Raw genomic sequence first — 18876 nt, forward strand, 5'->3', positions numbered from 1 at the left:
CATCTTTATTTTAGGCTCCATATTACTTAACACAGGAACTGGTTCCAAGTAGCTGCTCCATGAATGCTCATTGACTGAATCTAATTTATGTTAAAAAGAAGAAAAAAAAACTAAAATGGAGCAGAAAGATTTTTAACTTGAGCTCTGAACCCATTTATTCCAAGTAATGTTCATTAGACCCAAAGTCGAACAAAATCAAAGAATTTGAAAGGCCTTTGGGGCCTATTGGAATATAATTTGATGTGCTTTACCGTTCACTAGCTTTTGGTATCCAGATTCATGCAAAATGTAATTAAGGTAATTTTTGTCACCCAGACAAATGATGCTGAGGTTGGAGGTTCTCTTTTCAGGCCGGTTTTCCTTCATGTTGAAAACAGCAGCCAGCATTCTTTTTTGCTTATGATACAGACTTGGTTTCTTTTATATCCTCATCTGAAACCCCTTTCCGAGGCCATGGGCCCCTGTCCGACTTAGCCCAGAGTGTTCTCAACTGCAGTGCCAGGACTAATCTTGTCTGGTAAATCCTCTAAGCTGTCCGCAAACAAACCCCTTCTAACCGGTCTGGCATGAAAGCCCTGAGCTGGCAATGCAGGGCAGGTACACTGGCTGTTAGAAGGCATTTGGTTTGCAGTCTCCAGATTGCCAGTCAGTGCTTTTCCTCTGCTGTTGGCCCGTCACGTTGTAGGTGTTGTGCTGCGTATCTCAAGGTGGCCTTCACATGTTGAGCAATTGCAGAAAGCAGTGATTTCCATCTAATGAAAGAACTGTGTACCTGTGGTTTCTGCCATTCTGATTAGCTGATAAAAGAGGTTAAGACTGGCTACTTATCAGGATTAATTGAGACTAATAACCCACTTTCTTGAAATCTTGTGTCTCTCCTGGAGGCTACTTTTAAGTGTACAGATTGATGGTTTTTGACAAATGAGTGCCTCTGTTTAACCACCGCCCCACCCAACATGTAGAGTATTTTAATTTCCATAGGAAGTGCTTTTGTGTCTCTTTGCAACCAACTTTCTCCCCTTATCCCATTACAACGAATCACTAATCTGATTTCTAGCACTATTCTAGTAGTGGTGCCCAGTTCTGGATTTTGTATAAAAGGATTCATACAGTATGTACTTTTTTATGTCCAGCTTCCTTCTCTCAGTATAATGTCTTTGAAAATCGTCCATGTTGTTGCACGTATTAGCAGTTTCTTTTTGTTGCTGGGTACTTAAGTTCATTATATGGATATACCACAATTTGTTTATTCACTAACTGAGGAGATGGGTTATTTCTAGTGTTGAGCTTTTATAAATAAATCTATAAATATTTATACATTTATTTTTTATGGGCATAGGGTTTCATTTTTTCTTGATTAAACACCTAAAAGTAGAATTACTGGGTCATTTGGTAAATGCATATTTAACTTTATAAGAAATCATCAAACTATTTTCCTAAGTGGTTGTGCCATTTTACACTCTCACCAGCAACTTATGAGAGTTTAGTTGTTGCAAATCTTTACCATAATTTGATATTGGCTATCTTTTTCATTATAACATCCTCGTGGGTTTGAAGTAGTATTGTGATCTTAATTTTTCATGTTTCTTAATGCTGCTGCAAGTAGTATTTTTTAAATTTTCATTTTCTATTTATTTGTTGCTAGGACCTAGAAATACAATTGAATTCTGTATTGACCTTGTATCAGTTATTTAGCTCTTATTTCTAGGAGGGTTTTGTGTTTTGTTTTGTTTTGTTTTAGATTTCCTAGGTTTTTCTACATAGACAATCATGGTGTTGATATTGCACTTATTCAACTTGAGGCAGTAAGGCTAGGATCCACATAATCGGGATTTTTGGCTTGTTCAGTTTTCTGGATATTTGCAAACCTTATCCTCATAGGCCTCCGCATGCACGTTAGGGTGACATAATCGAAGTGTGAACCATGCATGTGAAGTGGATGAATACAATTGCAGTAATAATCATATGTAGAATTGACATGGCAGATGGTAGACGAGGCTGCTTTGCCCTCTGGGCTTTTGAAATTTTAGAAAGAAGGTCCTGTGCTCTAAAGAACAATGAAATTTGGCTCTGGCCCAAAGGAAGCACTTCCTGAAAACCAGGTTACATTGGCTGATAACGGTATTACCTCCGGCCATTTGTGAAGACGGTTTACCAATTCATTCATTGTACAAATATTTAGTGAGTGAGTGCCCACCAGGTACCAGGCACTGTTTTGGTACTTGGCACACACCAGTGAACAAAACAGTAAAAAAAACTAAAACAAAACAAAACCTGTTTTGATTACATTCTAGTGGGAGAAATACACAATACATATTAAGCATGAAAATCTCTCTTTTTAGTGAAGAGGGCTTTGAAGAAAGATGAGGTACAGAAGGGGGGATAAGGGTGTATAGACCCTTATATGTTTAAAGACCCTTACAGACTACTTAATTAAAGCTGCAAAGTCATCAGATTCACCTCACAGACCAAGTAGCAGGAAGAAAAGTTAATTCATAATTAATTACTCAGTCAGTGATGATCATCTGATGAGGATGGTCTAAAGTTTAGCTGTGTATTCCCCACTGATTTTCTTCCCCAAACTAATCGTCTTATTTGCAAGAAAGATTTCAGAAAAAATGGTTCCAAGCAAACTACATTGATCCCTCACCACAAAGCACCCCATTTTCATAGAAAAAGGTTTGCTTTTTTTTCAGCATCTACAAATACAGTACAGGAAACAAAGGTCGTAGCCTTTTAGCAATTGCAGAATTGTCCATTTTACCGTCTTGCTTAGAAATGGTCAATATTATTCTTAAGATCAGTGAAAAAGGAAGTAGAAAAGGTGCCAGTTTTGAGTGATTGTACTTGTGGACAATTGTAAAACATTAGCTGTGATAGAAACAAACACTATATCAGATGGCTGTTAAATCTGATCCTTTTCATTACAGACTGATGAATCAATAGATGTTAGTTAATATGCCCAGTTAATAGTACTAGTGAGAATCCCTGAAGATAAATTTTTAGAACATTATTTGTTCTGCACATCTACTAAAACAAACCACTTGAGATGAAACATTCAAAATAGTAAATGAAATATTTGAAAAAATATTATGGAAGTCTTTCCTCGGTTTGAGTAAGTGGTAGTGCTGCTTTATATCAAGAGTTCACCTGAAAACCCTGAATACAAGCGCATGAATTGTTTTATTCAATTTTGCATAGGAGAAACTCAATTTTGCTTGCAGGCCTGAATTCCACATTAAATTATGTTTTCAAAATGGTGAATCTAATAATAACAAACACTTAAAATAGGGCTCACTGCCTGCACTAAGACTGTTGTGAGAAGTTTACGTATGTTTGGTAATTTAATCACCACAAGTTAATGATGTGGGTACTGCCGTGTTTCCCCGAAAATAAGACCTCGCCGGTCAATCAGCTCTAATGCATCTTTTTGGAGCAAAAATTAATATAAGACCTGGTATTATATCATATATCATATCATATCATACCATTATATTATAGACCCGGTCTTATAGTGAAATAAGACCGGGTCTTATTTTCGGGGAAGCTTGGTATTAATGCCATCCCAGCTATAGCCGAGGAAGTGAGGCACAGAATAGTTAGGTAATTTGCCATGGGTCACATAGCTAGGAAGTGGCAGAGCCAAGATTCAAAGCCCGGTAATCTGGTTCAAGAGTCTATACTCTTTTTTTTTAACTTTTAAAAAATTGTGTTAAAACATACATAACAAAATGTATTATCCTACCCATTTTTAAGTGTACAGATCTGCTGATAAGCAGAATGTGTTAAGTGCATTCACATTGTTGTGCAGCCGATCCCAGAACTCTCTGCATCGTGCAAAACTGCCACTCCACGTATATCCCATTAAACAATTCCGCAGTCCCTTCTTCCTCTGCCTCTGGAAACTGATTCTACTTTCTGTCTCTATGCATCTAATATAAGTACCTTATATAAGTGGAATCATAAAATTTGTCTTTTTGTAACTGGCTTATTACACTTAGCGTAATGTCCTTAAGGTTCATTCATGTTAGAACATGGGTCAGAATTTACTTCCTTTTTAAGGATGAATAATATTTCTTTCTCTCAGTATTTCATTGTGTGTCTATATAGCACATTTTGTTTATCCATTCGTCTTTCGATGGACACTGCGTGGCTTCCACATTTTGGTGGCTGAGAATAGTCCTACTGTGAACATAGGCGTGCAGATACTTGCTTGAGTCCCAGCTTAAATTATTTTTGCGTATATACCCAGAAGTGAAATTACTGACTCATACTGTAATTCTGTGTTTAATTTTTTGAGGAATTGTCATATTGTTGTCCGTAGTGGCTGCACCATTTTTCTTTTCATGTGCTTATTGTCTATTTATATGTCTTTGGAGAGATATCTATTTAAATCTTTTATCCTCTTTTGAATTGTGTTGGATTTTTTTTGTTGCTGAGTTAGTTGTTGGAGTTCTTTCTATTCTAGTTATTAGTCCCTTATTAGATCTGTGATCTGCAAATATTTTCTCCCATACTGTAGGTTGTCCTGCATCTCTTGATGTGTAAAAGGTTTTAATTTTGATGAAATCCAATTTATTTCTTATCTTTTGTTGCCTGTGCTTTTGGTGTCATAGCCAAATTCAGTGCCCTTTATGTCTTCTTCAAAGAGTTTTATAGTTTTAGCTCTTATGTTTAGGTCTTTGATCCATTTTGAGTTATTTATTACATATGGTGTAAGGTAAAGATCCAACCTTTATCCAATGGCTTAATTTCTGGCCCGTTGTCTTTACCTCCGAGATTACTTTCACCCTCAGTTTTAAAGAGTTGGCATACAGGATTTAGGAAAAGTGGGTGGTAAGGAAGTGGCAGTAGCAAGTATAGACTATTTACTTAGAAATTTTAGTAGATAGAGGGGGAGAAAAAGAAAGGGATTGTTGTATTTAAGTAGGGAATATTTTTAAAAATAGCATGCTCATACATTAAATTTCTGAGAGGTCAAAAAAGTATTAAGAAAAAAGGTATACAATTTGGAAAACAATAAAATACTGTGTTTATGGATATATATATATATATATATATATATATATATATATATATTAAATGCTTAATATCTATGTTTGGCATCAATAAACCATGAATTCATGATAGTGGTTTCCCTTGGGGTGGGGCTGAAGGAGAAAAATAGGATGAGGAAAGGGGTACGTAGGAGACTTCAATATATAATGTTTTAATTTTTTTTATAAAAGGGATGTTTGAAATAATATAACAATATTAAGAGTCAACAAAGCTGGTTGATGGGTACCAGGGGTATTTATATTCTTTATTCATATCTGTGTTAGATATTTTATAATAAAATAATTTAAAATTTAAAACAAATAGAACATAAAATAAAGTGTATCAACGTTAGCCACATCAGAAAGAGGATTAGATCTTCCTCTAAGATAGGAGGGGGCAGAGAAAATAGTTTAAAAAAAACGTTTAGAAAGGAATTTTGAATTGAAAAGAATAGAACTTTAAGGGAGCATAGATAGGATAGATAAATCTTAGTCTCATTTTAGTGGCAAAGTATTTGCAGAGCGTAAGGTGGGAATACTGGGTAATAGTTTTGGGAGTTCCATCATGGTTGGTTGAAAAGTTTGACAGATTCAGGATAGGGAGTCATGTAGAAACAAATAAGTTGCTGAGTAGCATTAAAGGGTTACCAAAGGATGGTTATGAGGAATTTGTTGTTGGGCAGAATACCAGTTTGTAGCTCAGGAGAAAAATAAAAGAATGAAAACAAAACAAAAGCAGAAAAATTGAAAGGTTGTATTAGGATAATTGGGCTGCAAGGAAGAGAAATCCACTCTAATAAAAATCAGTGGGGGAGTTATTTATTGTAAGGCTTCAGGAGACAATCATAAGGGCACCCAAACTCAGAAGTACAGCTAGACACCTCTTGAGTCCGTTCATCTCCGCATCTCTTCTCTCCTTTCTTGACTAGCCTACTTTGCACTTGGCTCTACAGGCCTGGCACAGCACTTAACTGCATAAGTCCCCTCCCTCTTGAATTGAGGTTTGACTCATTAGTGGGTTATCAGATCAACTAACTTGGTTGCAGCCAGCATTTTTTAAAAAAGAAATTCAATACAGTTAGTAAGATTATTTTAAGTTGTGTTTAAACACATACTTATTGCAACATAAAATTAACTCATCACATTTATTGAGTGCCTACTATGTGCCACACAGGGATGCGTTAGTAAACAAACCAAAGTCCCTTCCCTTTGCTTCCTCCTGCCCAATACCTCTTAGAATGTACGGCAGAGTTCATTTGCTCCATGGGGAGCAAAAGAGGGTCAGTGCCAGGGTAGGGATAGAAGGAGTGCAGGAAACCTGCCTGAGCTATATATAACAGATCCTGCACTGAGTAGGAAGCAGGTTGTCTGCCTGTGGGGTAAACTCCACCCCTTGTGTTCGGGTGCACTGGGTCCACCTGAAACCGAAGCTGGAGCCAGAGAGTCTTTCTCCCGCCACAGCCTGGCGTTGAGTAACAAGCAGCAGCCACCGCTGCTCAGGGGCAAGAACCGAGGACCAGCTGGCAAGTGACCTTATCTGGGGGGTTTTCACAGATGCCCTTTATCAGATCGAGAACGTCCCTTCAATGCCTGCTTTGCTGAGCGTTTTATCAGAAATAAATGTTCGATTTTGCCAAGTGTTTTTGCTGTATTCACTGAGATGATTATATATTTAAAAATTTTTTTAGTCTGTGCTATTTTACTCTGTTAGTGGTGAATCAAACTGATTGGATTTTAGATGTTCAAGCAACCTTGTTCAATGGATAAAACTCACTCAATCATAATGTACAGTAGTTCCCCCTTAGCCACGGGATATGTTCCAAGATCCCCAGTGGATGCCTGAAGTCATGTTTAGTATCAAACCTTATATATATTATGTCCCCCACCCCCTCGGACACATGTACCTTTTCACTTAAAGGAAGCACCTTTCAGCTTCGCTTTGACATATCCAAAATCCCAGCCTCACTGCTCTTGTGCTTTGGAGCCATTATTAATAAGGCTTATTTGGACACAAATAATATACACAAATAAAAATAAGGGTTATTTGGACACAAGCACTACAATAGTCAGTCCAATAACCAAGGGCTACTAATAGACTAACAGGCCGGGAGTATACAGTGTAGAGACACTGTACAAAGGGATGAGTCACGTCCCTGGTGGGACAGAGCAGGACAATGCGAGATTTCATCATACTACTTAGAATGGCACACAATTTAAAACTTATGAATTGTTTCTGGAGTTTTCCATTTAATGTTTTTGGACCTCAACTGACCGCGGGTAACTAATACTGCAAATAAAGGTACTGCGAAGTAACCTTTTTATATATTCTTGGATTTGATTTGTTAATTTTAAAAGAAGTTTTTGCACCTATAATCATAAAGGATATTGAGCTAAAGTTTTTATAGTAATAACGGCCTCACAGAATGTGTCAGGCAATATTTCCACCTCCTCAGTTTTGTGGGAGAGTTTATAGAATTGGTATTATTTCTTCCTTTAATATTTAGTAGAATTTACCAGAGAAGCCTTCTGGGTCTAGAATTTTTTGGGGGGCAGGGAGGATTAGGGAAATAGGAGTGGGAATCCTTTTAACTAAAAATGTGATTTCTTTAAAAGGTGAAGGACTATTCAGATTATCTCTTCTTGAGTGGGCTTTGGTAGTTTGAGTCTTTCAAGATTTGCACTGTTTCTGACAAATCTGTAGTCACCCTTATATTTGTTTCCCTCTATATGAATCTGCTTTTAAATTTGAATTTAAATTTAAATTTAGTGGTTTAAAAATTTTTTAAGCTTAGTTGCTTTAAATTTTTTCTATCACTTGTTTTAATCAGGTTGATTTTGATGCTCCTTGACAGTTTTCTTCATGCTTCTTGTACTTGGGGTTTGTTGCAGTTCTTGTTTCTGTGAATTTGTGGTTTTCACCAACTTTGGAAATTTTCAGCTGTTAATCAAGTATTTTTCTTGCCTGTTTTTGCAGACCTGAATTACATGCTCGTTATTCCTCTTGAAGTTGCCTTTTTTTTCCCAGCCTTTTTTCTCTCTCTGTTTCATTTTAGATACAAGTAGTTTGTTTCTGTGTTTTCAAGTTCAGTATCCTTTCTTCTATAGTGTCTAATCTGCCATTAATCTCTAACAGTGTCTGTTTCATTTTAATCATTATAGTTTTCATCTCTGGAAATTTTATTTAGATCTTTTGTATTTACAAAACCCCACTTAACATGTTTAATCTGTCCTTGAGCTTCTTGAATATATGGAATACTCATATTATAACAATTATTCTAATGTTTTGTCTATTCTATCATCTGTGTCATTTCTGGGTTGATTTCAAAAGATTAATTGTTCTCATTATAGGTCATATTTTTCTGCTTCTTTGCATGCCTGGAAATATTTTATTGGATGCCAGACATTGTGCTGGATTTTTGGTTTTTTGTTTGTTTTTTAATATTCTTGAGCTTTGTTCTGAGTTGTGATTAGATTTCTCAGAAATAGTTTATCCTTTAAGCTTCTTCAGGTAGAATCAAAGCATTAAGTAGAGCTGATTTTCTCCACACTAAAGCCAATACCTCATGTGGACTCTGTCTGATACTCTGTGAATTGTGAGGTTTTCTTCTCTGGTGGAGGGAACAGGCCCTATCCTGTATGAGCTACAGGTATTTCCCCCTCTCCATTCTTTTGGATGGTTCTCCTTCCAGCCTCGGGCAGTTTCTCACATACGTGTGCTACCCAGAACTCAGCTGATCAAGTGAAGGAGTTATCAGATCTCCAGAATTTGTGCAGCACTTTCCTTTGTTGTACTGTGCCCTGCAAACTCTGGTTTTTGACCTTTCCAAACTCCCAGCTCTGTCTTCTGCTGGGTTCTGTTTGTGTTTTCCTTCCCCACCAGCAGCTTAGAAATTCTCTCAGGCAGTAAGCTGGGGCAGTCGTAGTAGAGCTTACCTTAATTTGATTCTCATCTCTCAGGGATCACTATTTTTGTTTTTGGGTCCAGTGTTTTGATAAGCATTTCATATATTTTTATTGTTTTTTTTCCTTGTTTCAGGCAGGAAGGTAAATCTGATCTCTATTACACAATCTTACCATTTAGTTTTTAACAGGCTTGCTCTAGCTGCTGTATTGAGAATAGACTTATGGTTGTCAAGGGTGGAAGCAAGGAGACCATTTGGGAGAGAAATACAATAATCCAAGTCAGAGGTGATGAAATAAAAGGTAATTTTCACTATATGTTACCATCAAAGTTGAGAGCCCTTGATCTTTTATTTCAAATTTTCAAAAATTTGTTTAATTCAAACCATTTAGTGGTTCTCTTCAGGGTTAGGTCTTCAATACCGCCCATCCTCCTACTCCCACAGTCCATTCAGTTATTGTAGATGGTTCTGGAGGAGGTTAGTTGCGAATAGGGGCAGATTTCTTAAAGGAGAGGGGAAAGGAAAAACCAGCACTAAAATGGAAAAAAACATCTTCTAAGAAGAGGTTCTAAAAGATTTATTCTGAAACAAGGTATCCCTATCTATTTTTTAGAGGTTTTTAAATTCTCTTTCAGATATATTTTGTCATCTTCATGTGGATGGATGGGAGATGGCCCTGCAGCCTTGCCCAGACCTGGTCTGCTGTCCCAGCCTTTCAGGGGAAAAGTCCAAGTACTGTCGGAGGGCGGAGACTAATGTCCCTTAACTGCCTTCCGTTCACCCTGAAAATTGTGAATTGACAGTCAAGCTTCAATTCTCGTGGCACTACTAGATACAGCTTCACAATTTGACTTCTTTATGTAAATAATTACACAGAAAAATATATTAGAAAGGAAACTTTAAATTTGAAAATCAGGGATATTTTACATTTAAAAAACAAATTTTTTCTGTTTAAATTCTGTTTTCCTTTCTTCCTAGAGTGGCACTGTCTTTTATTTTGAGAGTGTCCTTCCTACTTTGAGTATTTAAAGGCCCTTTTATGAAATGATGATGATAGATGATAATGTTTGATTTTTGTTTTTACTATCCTTTTTTGACTAAATAGAAAGTTGTCGACCCTATATTACTCTTCTAATTTATTTTCCCCCAGAATTGGTTGTGGTCTATATAACCCACCACAGTGAGCGCCTAATTTAAATGGATGGTCTTAAAGTCAGGCTGAGTGGTGAGGGAAGTGTTGGCCAGGATCAGGGTGAATCTGGAATGTGACGCAGACATCAAAGTACTAGAGCCCTCCGATGGGGCAAAGCAAGTCATTGTATTATAGGAACCTGTGGGAAGGGATGCGAATTATGTCAGCTAATATCCTAGAGGTGAGGCCGTCAGAGTGATGGCAAAATCCATAGTGCAGCAGTGTTTATGGGAATAAAAGGCGTTGTGAAAAATTCATTTTATATCTTGGTCATTTTTTTCTTTATTTAGTGAGGGCTACAGACTGTCAGGACTAAACCAAGTATGTTTAGTACATGTCTAAAACTAAAACAAAAACAAAAAAAAGATCTCTTTCCCTCCTACTGACTGGCAATGCAAATCTAAACTCAGAATAAAGCATCTGTTTTCTCTCCACTGTCATCCTTGCTACCTGCTTGTTCTTCCTTAAAAGATGTTTTTATTGGCTGCATGTGCTTTGGAAAACAAGCAAAAATTGTCACTTTAGCTTACTTTCAGCTATATCGTTGTAGGTCCTAACTGACTTTGTTACAACTTTTTTTTCCTTCAGTTTAAAGATGTGATGCCACACAACTTTGTAATAATTGCTTTAGTTGGAATTATTACAGGAATTATTAAGTAGGAATTCTAATCATGTCTCTAATTCTCTGCCTCATGGAACCCTAAGATTCAGTTTTTCCCCATAAAAATGTTTAATTTTTTGGTGTTAAACTGACTTGTGTTTATGTAAATAGCTTACAAGATGAAGAAAAGTGTAGAGAACCAAAACCATCCATATTCCAACCTGTTAGCAATAACTGTCTTTAACGTTGGGTACCTTCAATATCTGCATTGTGCTTTGTACCATTGAGCTCCTACTGCTTTTTAAAAACTTATCCTTTTCTTTATTTCATTTAAAATTCTTTGTAAACATTTTTAGTTATTGCTAAATATTCCAGAGTCAGGGTGTATCATAAATTACCCAGCCATTTCCTAACGTGAAACTTTTAGGGCTGTTCTCAGCTTTTTATTTATAAATTAACCTTCTCAATTTCTTTTAACAGACAGTTTAACCTACATTTATTTTTTTGTGGATAGACTCTTGGATATAAATAATGTTACAGTGGATGTCTTGATGTATACATCTTCATTTGCATTGTTTTTTTTAAATCAATACATGACTTTTATTGCATCTTTAAAATACCACAGATAAGTCTGAGGAATCACTCGACATCTTGGTGTTTCTGTAGTTGGACAACTTAGGTCTTATTCATCAGCCTGCTGCACTGTTCCTTTTTCAGAAACTTAGATACCATCCAAAATTTTTCTGATATCCTTGTTTTTAACTGTGGTGGCTTGTTGAATCAAAGCAGATGAATTTGATACAAGTTCAATATCATTTCCTTCAAGAACTAACTCGTCTTTTTGGGCTTGAGATACTGAACAAGCAACACCTGACCTCATCAGAACCCTGTGGATGTATTTTTCACCCAAGAAATTTCGGATTTCAACAACCATTCTCCTGAAGAAAGACGCTGATGGGGAATTGAGCACGCACAGACCTCAGCTTGTATCGGACGCCCGGTGTAACACCCTTGATCACGTTCCATGCGTGACTACGGAGAATGTGAACAGGAGCCAGCTCCTTTCCATGTCCCCTCCGTTTGTCAACCCGGAGCCACTTCTTTTTCCTCCCAAGGAGACTGAGCTCTACATGGATGGGATTGAAATCCCTTCGCGGGGCGCCTATGGGGCGCTTCCCAGTAACTGTGGTCCCTTCACAGTGATATCCACGTTTTCTGGGATGTCCAGTCTGATTGCTGAGAATGGTCTTCATCCTCACAGCAGATGCAGCAGAAAGAGCTGCATTATTTTCTTTCTTGGGCAGATTCTTAGAAGTAGAATAATAGAGTTGAATAATTTTTTCAAATGTTTTCTACCTATTTATATTTTTTCTTTTGTAAATTCTGTTTTGGTTTTTGTTTTCATTTTATCTTTGGGACTTTGTAGATCTTTGTTTTAATTATTTGTATGAGTCCTTTATTACAGCTACTAATCTGCTGTCAATAATAGCAACAGCACTTACTAAAATGCCAGGTATTGCCCTAAATGCTTCATGTACATTAACTTGTTTAATCCTCATGACAATCAGATATTGTTTTTTGCAGAAAGGTTAAATAAGTGGTCAGTTTTTCAACCCTAACTAAAAATTTCGCATAGAAATCTTTGACCTTCCCTCCTCACCGCTAACACTTAACACTACTAGTCTCTGGCATAATACCAGTGTATTTCATCTGTTTATAACTTAGTGACATCATGTTGACCAGTACTCAGTTGTTACACACAGTGTGTTTAACAGTTGTACCATTACCTAGGTTTATTGAGATTTTTTGTAGTGAGTAGATTTAGTATGTATTTAAAGTTATTCACTACGTGAGAGAATTTTTAAATTATTATTTATATCCTATCTGCTTTGAAAAGGGATTTAATGCAACGTACAATAAATGAGACATGCAATGGGATTTTTAAACATTGAAGATCAAAAGCCTTAAAGAGGAAACAGGATAATTATACCTGAAAATCTAGGCTCATTTAATAACCACAATTTAGTATTAAATTTAGTTCTTTTTTCCTGACAGTTTTGGTAAGAATGAAATTCTAGCTCTTGGGGATAGCCCAGATTCATTCATTTGAAATTTCGGCATTTGGTATGTCATATATTATTCTGAATGCTAAAATATCTGCCACTGAATAAACCTGAAATGTAGTGCATACTTTTCACTAGTCAGTGGGCAAAATTTTGTCTATATATGCAATGATTTTAAGGAGCATTGAGAAATATTAAGGTACTGGTTCTATCTGCACAAAATCACTCTTCTCCCTCTGCACCCACTCAGAATTGTGAAACTGTGTAAGAGTGATAAATATATGTTTGTAGGTTGAAGTATGATACAAGGCGTGACATTGAAACGTTTCTTCCAAATTTTTATTCAGCAATAAAAATTTGTTCCAAGGGCAAAAAATAATTTTATCTGGGGCCGAAACTTGTGGTTGGGATTGTTGGAAATCAAGAAAAAAGTTGAGAAGAGAGATGGAGGCTGTTTTGAGAAGAAATGGAGGCTCAACAATTGGGAATGAGTCCTGTAGTCGGTGAAGTGCTACTAGAGACCTCCTGAGCAGGGTAGTGATATCCTGAAAATAATGTTTTAGGAAGTTGAATTCTGTTAGTCGTGTCTAGAAAGATTGTCTCAAAGGAAGAGACACCAGGAAATCACTTAATAGCCTACTGCTGTAATACACACACTAATGATTCTTGAGTTTGATATTGACTGCCATAATCCAAGGTGTACGGACCCCCAGCTTAATCTGGTTTCTCTTGAAATTCCATTCTAACCTTGCCCGAGAGCCCACCACACTGAACTTCCTTCAATTCTTGCTGTGTCTTTTCTCTAAGCTTTAATGCATACATTTCTCTGCCTGTCACATTTGCATTTTCCCTTCCCTTCCCATTTCTTTCCACTTCTCCCCTTCCCCTTTTATCTTAATATAGAGATAGAGCCTCTAGAGTGCCTGGGTTCTAATCCTGGTTCTGTCCCCTTCTTAGCCATGTGACCTTGGCAGTTAATCTCTCAGAGCCTCAATTTCTTCACCTCTACAAGATGGATAATAATAGTTTCTAATTCATAAGGTCCTTGGGAGAATTAATGGGTAAATAGATGGAATAATCTTAAAACAGTACATGGCACTTATGCATCATATAAATACCGTGTTTCCCCGAAAATAAGACCTAGCCGGACTATCAGCTCTAACGTGTCTTGTGTAGCAAAAATTAATATAACACCCGGTCTTATATAATATAGTGTAACATAATAATAATATATTAATATAATATAATATAGACAGGACCAGGTCTTATATTAATTTTTGCTCCAAAAGGCGCATTAGAGCCGATTGTCCAGCTAGGTCTTATTTTCAGGGAAGCAGAGTATTGTTATTGTTGTCTGGTTCATGTTCATTTTTCTGATCTCAGCTTAGATTTTTACTTCTGGGAAGTCTGCTGACCCAAAGCTAGGTTAGGTACTCCTTTACGTTTCCATAGATTCCTCCACTTCCCTCGCCATGCGGTATTATCATGGCCTAGCTGTTTGACTGCCCCAAGTTCTTTTTCTGTTACCATCACATCACCATATCCTCCTTGACTGACACATGGCAATTGCTAGGTAAATACTTGTTGTCTAGCACACGTATGTAGTTCAGATAGAAAACTCAAATTGACTACAGTGTGGGGAGATTTTGGTATTTGAACTAAATTGTTTATTTCAGAGTTTTATTTTTCAGATTCCTTTGCTTAGCTTTGAAACCCTAAAACATGTCATTTGTTTTCTTTTGGGTGTCGCCATTCCCTTTTAGTCAGCAAGTCTTTCATCTGGACCTTGACCCAAGAGGTTGAGATTTTTCAGTTTCACCCTATTTATATCCCCCAGTCTATTGTGCAAATCGAGCTATTGTGCTAAGTGACCTTTTTAGTGTGGAAGAGAATTCATGCATTTACTGTTAAATTCACCTTTTTAACTTTGGCTAGAATATGAAGAAATGCCCAGAAAGGATCATTACCAGGCTGGGCCCTAACCTGGTGAACTATTTTAACGTGAAGCCTCAGAGATGTAAAATTTTCATTTTAGATAAAGAACGTGGTTGTTATTCTGCCTTAATTGCAATGTCTGTTTGGAAAGAAGAGATACTGTGGCTTAAAGATGGAATCAAAAGGTGATGCGAGTAAGACTCAAGTCCTGGAGGTAAAAAGTAGAGAGCCAAAAACTGACCTTGGTTAGTTAGCCAGGGATGGGGTGGCGGAAAACCTGAAAGATTAAAAGTGAATGAGTGGTTGCCAGCCCGATGGCTCAGTTGGTTAGAGCGCGAGCTCTGAACAACAGGGTTGCCGGTTCGATTCCCACATGGGCCAGTGAGCTGCTTCCTCCACAACTAGATTGAAGACAATGAGCTGCCAGACAGGCTGCCTCTCAGCAACAAGGTTGGCTGGTTCAATGCCCGCATGGGATGGTGGGCTGTGCCCCCTACAGCTAAAGGTTGAAAACGGCGACTGGACTTGGAGCTGAGCTGCACCCTCCACAACTAGATTGAAGGACAACGACTTGGAGCTGATGGGCCCTGGAGAAACACACTGTTCCCCAATATTCCCCAATTTTTAAAAAAAGTGAATGAGTGGCAACAACCAAGTGGAAAGGTCAGGGGTCTATAGCAAGGAAACCACTGGTGACCAAGTCAGAAACTTTGGAGGGGGCCCTGTGGTAGAGTACTAGAAGAGTCTGTGTGAAGTATTTCCAATACTGACGTTTGTTTATCACCTATTGTGTACCAGGTGCAGTAGTTATTGATGGAGGGAATAAAAAGATGACATGGCCTCTTAGAGAATTTCATTCTCTGGTAAGAAATGTAATGAATATCTGGTTGGATACGTAATAAAGAATTGCAGTTGACCCTTGAACAACATGGTCCACTTACACACTAGCTTTTGTTTTGTTGTTGTTTTTGTTTTTAATATGCAGTTGGTCTGCCATATCCATGAGTTTCGCATCCGCAGATTCAAATAACCACAGATCAAAGTTAGTATTTTCGATCTGTGGTTGGGAATCCATGGATGCAGATGGCTGACTGTATACATTGTTTGATGCCATTTTATATAAGGGACTTGAGCATACGCACCTTTTGGTATTTACTGGAGTCCTAGAACCCATCCCCCATGGATGCTGAGGAAGGAATGACTGGGAGAGTCAAAGTTGTACGTGGATTTTCAACTGGGGGGGGTCAGTGTCCCTAATCCCCACATTGTTCAAGGGTCAACTATATATTAATAATTGCTAACATTCCCCACCACCTCCAAGTATATAAACTCCAGGAGAACACAGACCATGTCTGTTTTGTGTCTGGCACATAATAGTTGCTCAACAAATATTAACTGAATCAATGAATTTGTTTAACCTTTCCCAGTTTGCTAAATGCCTTCACGGATATCTTGTTTAGTCTTCTACCTTTTCTGTTCACCCCCTTTGTGAGGTAAGCTAGATGGATAATAGTATCCATCAGAATAACAGTATAACATAAAACAGAATAAATTGAGTTAAATAGAAGTTAAAATATGAGACTGTAAAGGAGACAAAATGAATTCTGGCTTGGTAGGGTCACATAATGCCTTTCTAAGGACATAGTCTTTTATCTGTGCCTTTTAAGGAGAATAAGATTTTAATAAAAAGAAGAAAATAGGAGCTTGTGTAGCCATATCTTGCACCATATGAGTTGTTATACCCTGTCCTGGATCTGTAGTTAGCACATACTTTCATGTAGCCTTCCTCTTGTCTCCCTAGTTTTTTGTTTTACTTTTTTCAACAAAGGATCCTTTGGTTTTTTACAGCCTATCAGATGCTATTCTGTCTAGATAGAGTTTGTTTATTCCTTGTTTATATTATTCTCTTATCCAGTAAATCCCTTATTTTCTGTTCCAGGAAATGAAATACTCTTTCATACTCATTATTTAGATTCTAACATAGAAAACTTCCTACACGGTTATCTCTTAAATTTTCTGCCCATTTCTTTGCGTTCATACACATGACCTTGTGTTTAGAAAAAGGGGAGAAGAAGAACAAGAGATGAAAAAGAGTGTCAAGTGAGATCGTTAGCAAAAGGAAAAAATAAATGATGATTATGAAAAATAAATTGGCAGAACTTCTTAACTGACTGGATTAGGGGAGCAAGACTAGAAACAGGGCAAAGATGACTGAAATCCATAGAATGTGTATTTCAAGTCATGAACTTCCTTCCATACATTTTTCATGAACTTTGAAAGGCTTTCTATGAACCTGTGAACTTTAACCTGAAAACAGCATCTTTAGATTTCGATCATCGTCTTAATGTCACTAATTTCTCTGCCTAAAATACTCTAATGACTCACCAAATTAAGATAAAATACAAATTATTTTACCAAGGCTGAAAAGTCCTACATATCTGACCTGAGTGCCTATTTAACTGACCTTAACCATGTACCACAGCCGCACAAATCTTGTGCCTGGTCCTGCCGGTGTTTGTACACTGCTGGCCCCTCAGCTTGTGGCTCCTCCCCGATACCTGCTTTACTTATCATTCAGCCACTAGTTCTTCCAGGCCCACTCATCTAATGGTACCTACCTTCCCCCAGTTATTTGCAGTCTAACCCATTACCTTGTTTTATTTTTATTTTAGTTTTTTAAGATTTTATTGGGGATGGGGAACAGGACTTTATTGGGGAACAGTGTGTACTTCCAGGACTTTTTTCCAAGTCAAGTTGTTGTCTTTTCAATCTTAGTTGTGGAGGGTGTCTTTCAGCTTCAAGTTGTTGTCCTTTCTACCTTAGTTGAGGGCGCAGCTCAGCTGCAGGTCCAGTTGCCGTTGCTAGTTGCAGGGGGACAGCCCACCATTCCTTGCGGGACTCGAGGAATCCAACTGGCAACCTTGTGGTTGAGAGTCCACACTCCAACCAACTGAGCCATCCAGGAGGCAGCTCAGCTCAAAGTGCCATGTTCAATCTTAGTTGCAGGGGGAAGAGTCCACCATCCTTTGCAGGAGTTGAGTTGTTGAACCGGCAACCTTGTGGTTGAGAGCCCACTGGCCCAGGTGGGAATCGAACCGGCAGCCTTTGGAGTTAGGAGCACGAAGCTCCAACCACCTGAGCCACTGGGCCAGCCCACCTTGTTTTATTTTTGTAATAGCACTACACTGCCTAAAACCATCTTATTTATTTTTTTGTTTGTCAGTCTCTTCTAGAGAAATCTTTGCAAGGGTTCATCCTCGTCTGTTCTTCACTTACTGCTGTAGTCCCATTGCCCAACCTTATTGTAGCAGTCTTAACGTCACAAACCAAAGTAGGATAGATCTTAACTTTAAAAAATGAATAATGAACAATACTACTTATTAAGATTTGATTGCTTAAGATCTAAGGTTTCGGTATTCTGACTCCTTGTAATGCAAAATGGATTCTCTCATAATAGTTTCATTTCTTGACTCTCTCAGAACGGATCTCTATAGAGAAACTTGTACCTACCAAGGCCTTATAGCCAAAAACCTATTGTGGGCATCAGATCCAGTGTTACCATTATGTTTCGTCTCCTCTGAGGCGGAGGACCAAGAACCAAACAATGTGTTTGGGTATTGTGAGGATGAAAGTCATTCGGTTAGTTTTTAGATTAGGCTTAGGGCGTGCCATTTTGTTAAGCTACCTTAAGAACTAGAGTTTGTTCAAATTCCAGTGAGATAAGGATGTACCCCCTGCTGCCTGTAATATTTTGATAATATGTTTAATAGTCTATCATCTGACATCTGAATTATCCTTTTGAGCGTTACAACTCCAAACTTCTTGCAAACTCCTGAGAATAAATCCCAGATTCTAGTATAAAACCTAATAATTTCAGTTCAGTCTTTTCATTCTCGAAGGTCCACTTTTCATTCTCTAAAGTACAGTCTGTTTCTCAGGTTGGCATAGTTCCAAGGATATTGAGGAATGTTGGTTGCTAAATACATGTAAAAATTCTGTTCACTGAAAATGGTTGTAATTAGTAGTAATAGCAATCATTTATTGTGAGTGCCTTCAAAGGAGACAGTACTAGGCAACAACTTATCTTGATAATCTCACAACAGCCTGGACAAGTAGGTGATAAGTATTCGCATTTTACATTTGAAGC

At 37.6% G+C, this 18876-nt stretch overlaps 1 protein-coding gene and 1 pseudogene across 4 annotated transcripts in view; one reads left to right on the plus strand and one right to left on the minus strand.

The window, feature by feature from the left end:
* Nucleotides 1–18876, plus strand: part of ZNF609 (zinc finger protein 609) — a 184609-nt gene that overhangs the window by 59107 nt on the left and 106626 nt on the right. The window lies entirely within an intron of this gene.
* On the minus strand, nucleotides 11414–12447 carry LOC148758678 (large ribosomal subunit protein uL6 pseudogene; annotated as a pseudogene).

The sequence above is a fragment of the Rhinolophus sinicus genome, chromosome 3, assembly GCF_057876585.1.
Source record: "Rhinolophus sinicus isolate RSI-liver-muscle chromosome 3, RSI-T2T, whole genome shotgun sequence".
Lineage (NCBI taxonomy): Eukaryota > Metazoa > Chordata > Mammalia > Chiroptera > Rhinolophidae > Rhinolophus > Rhinolophus sinicus.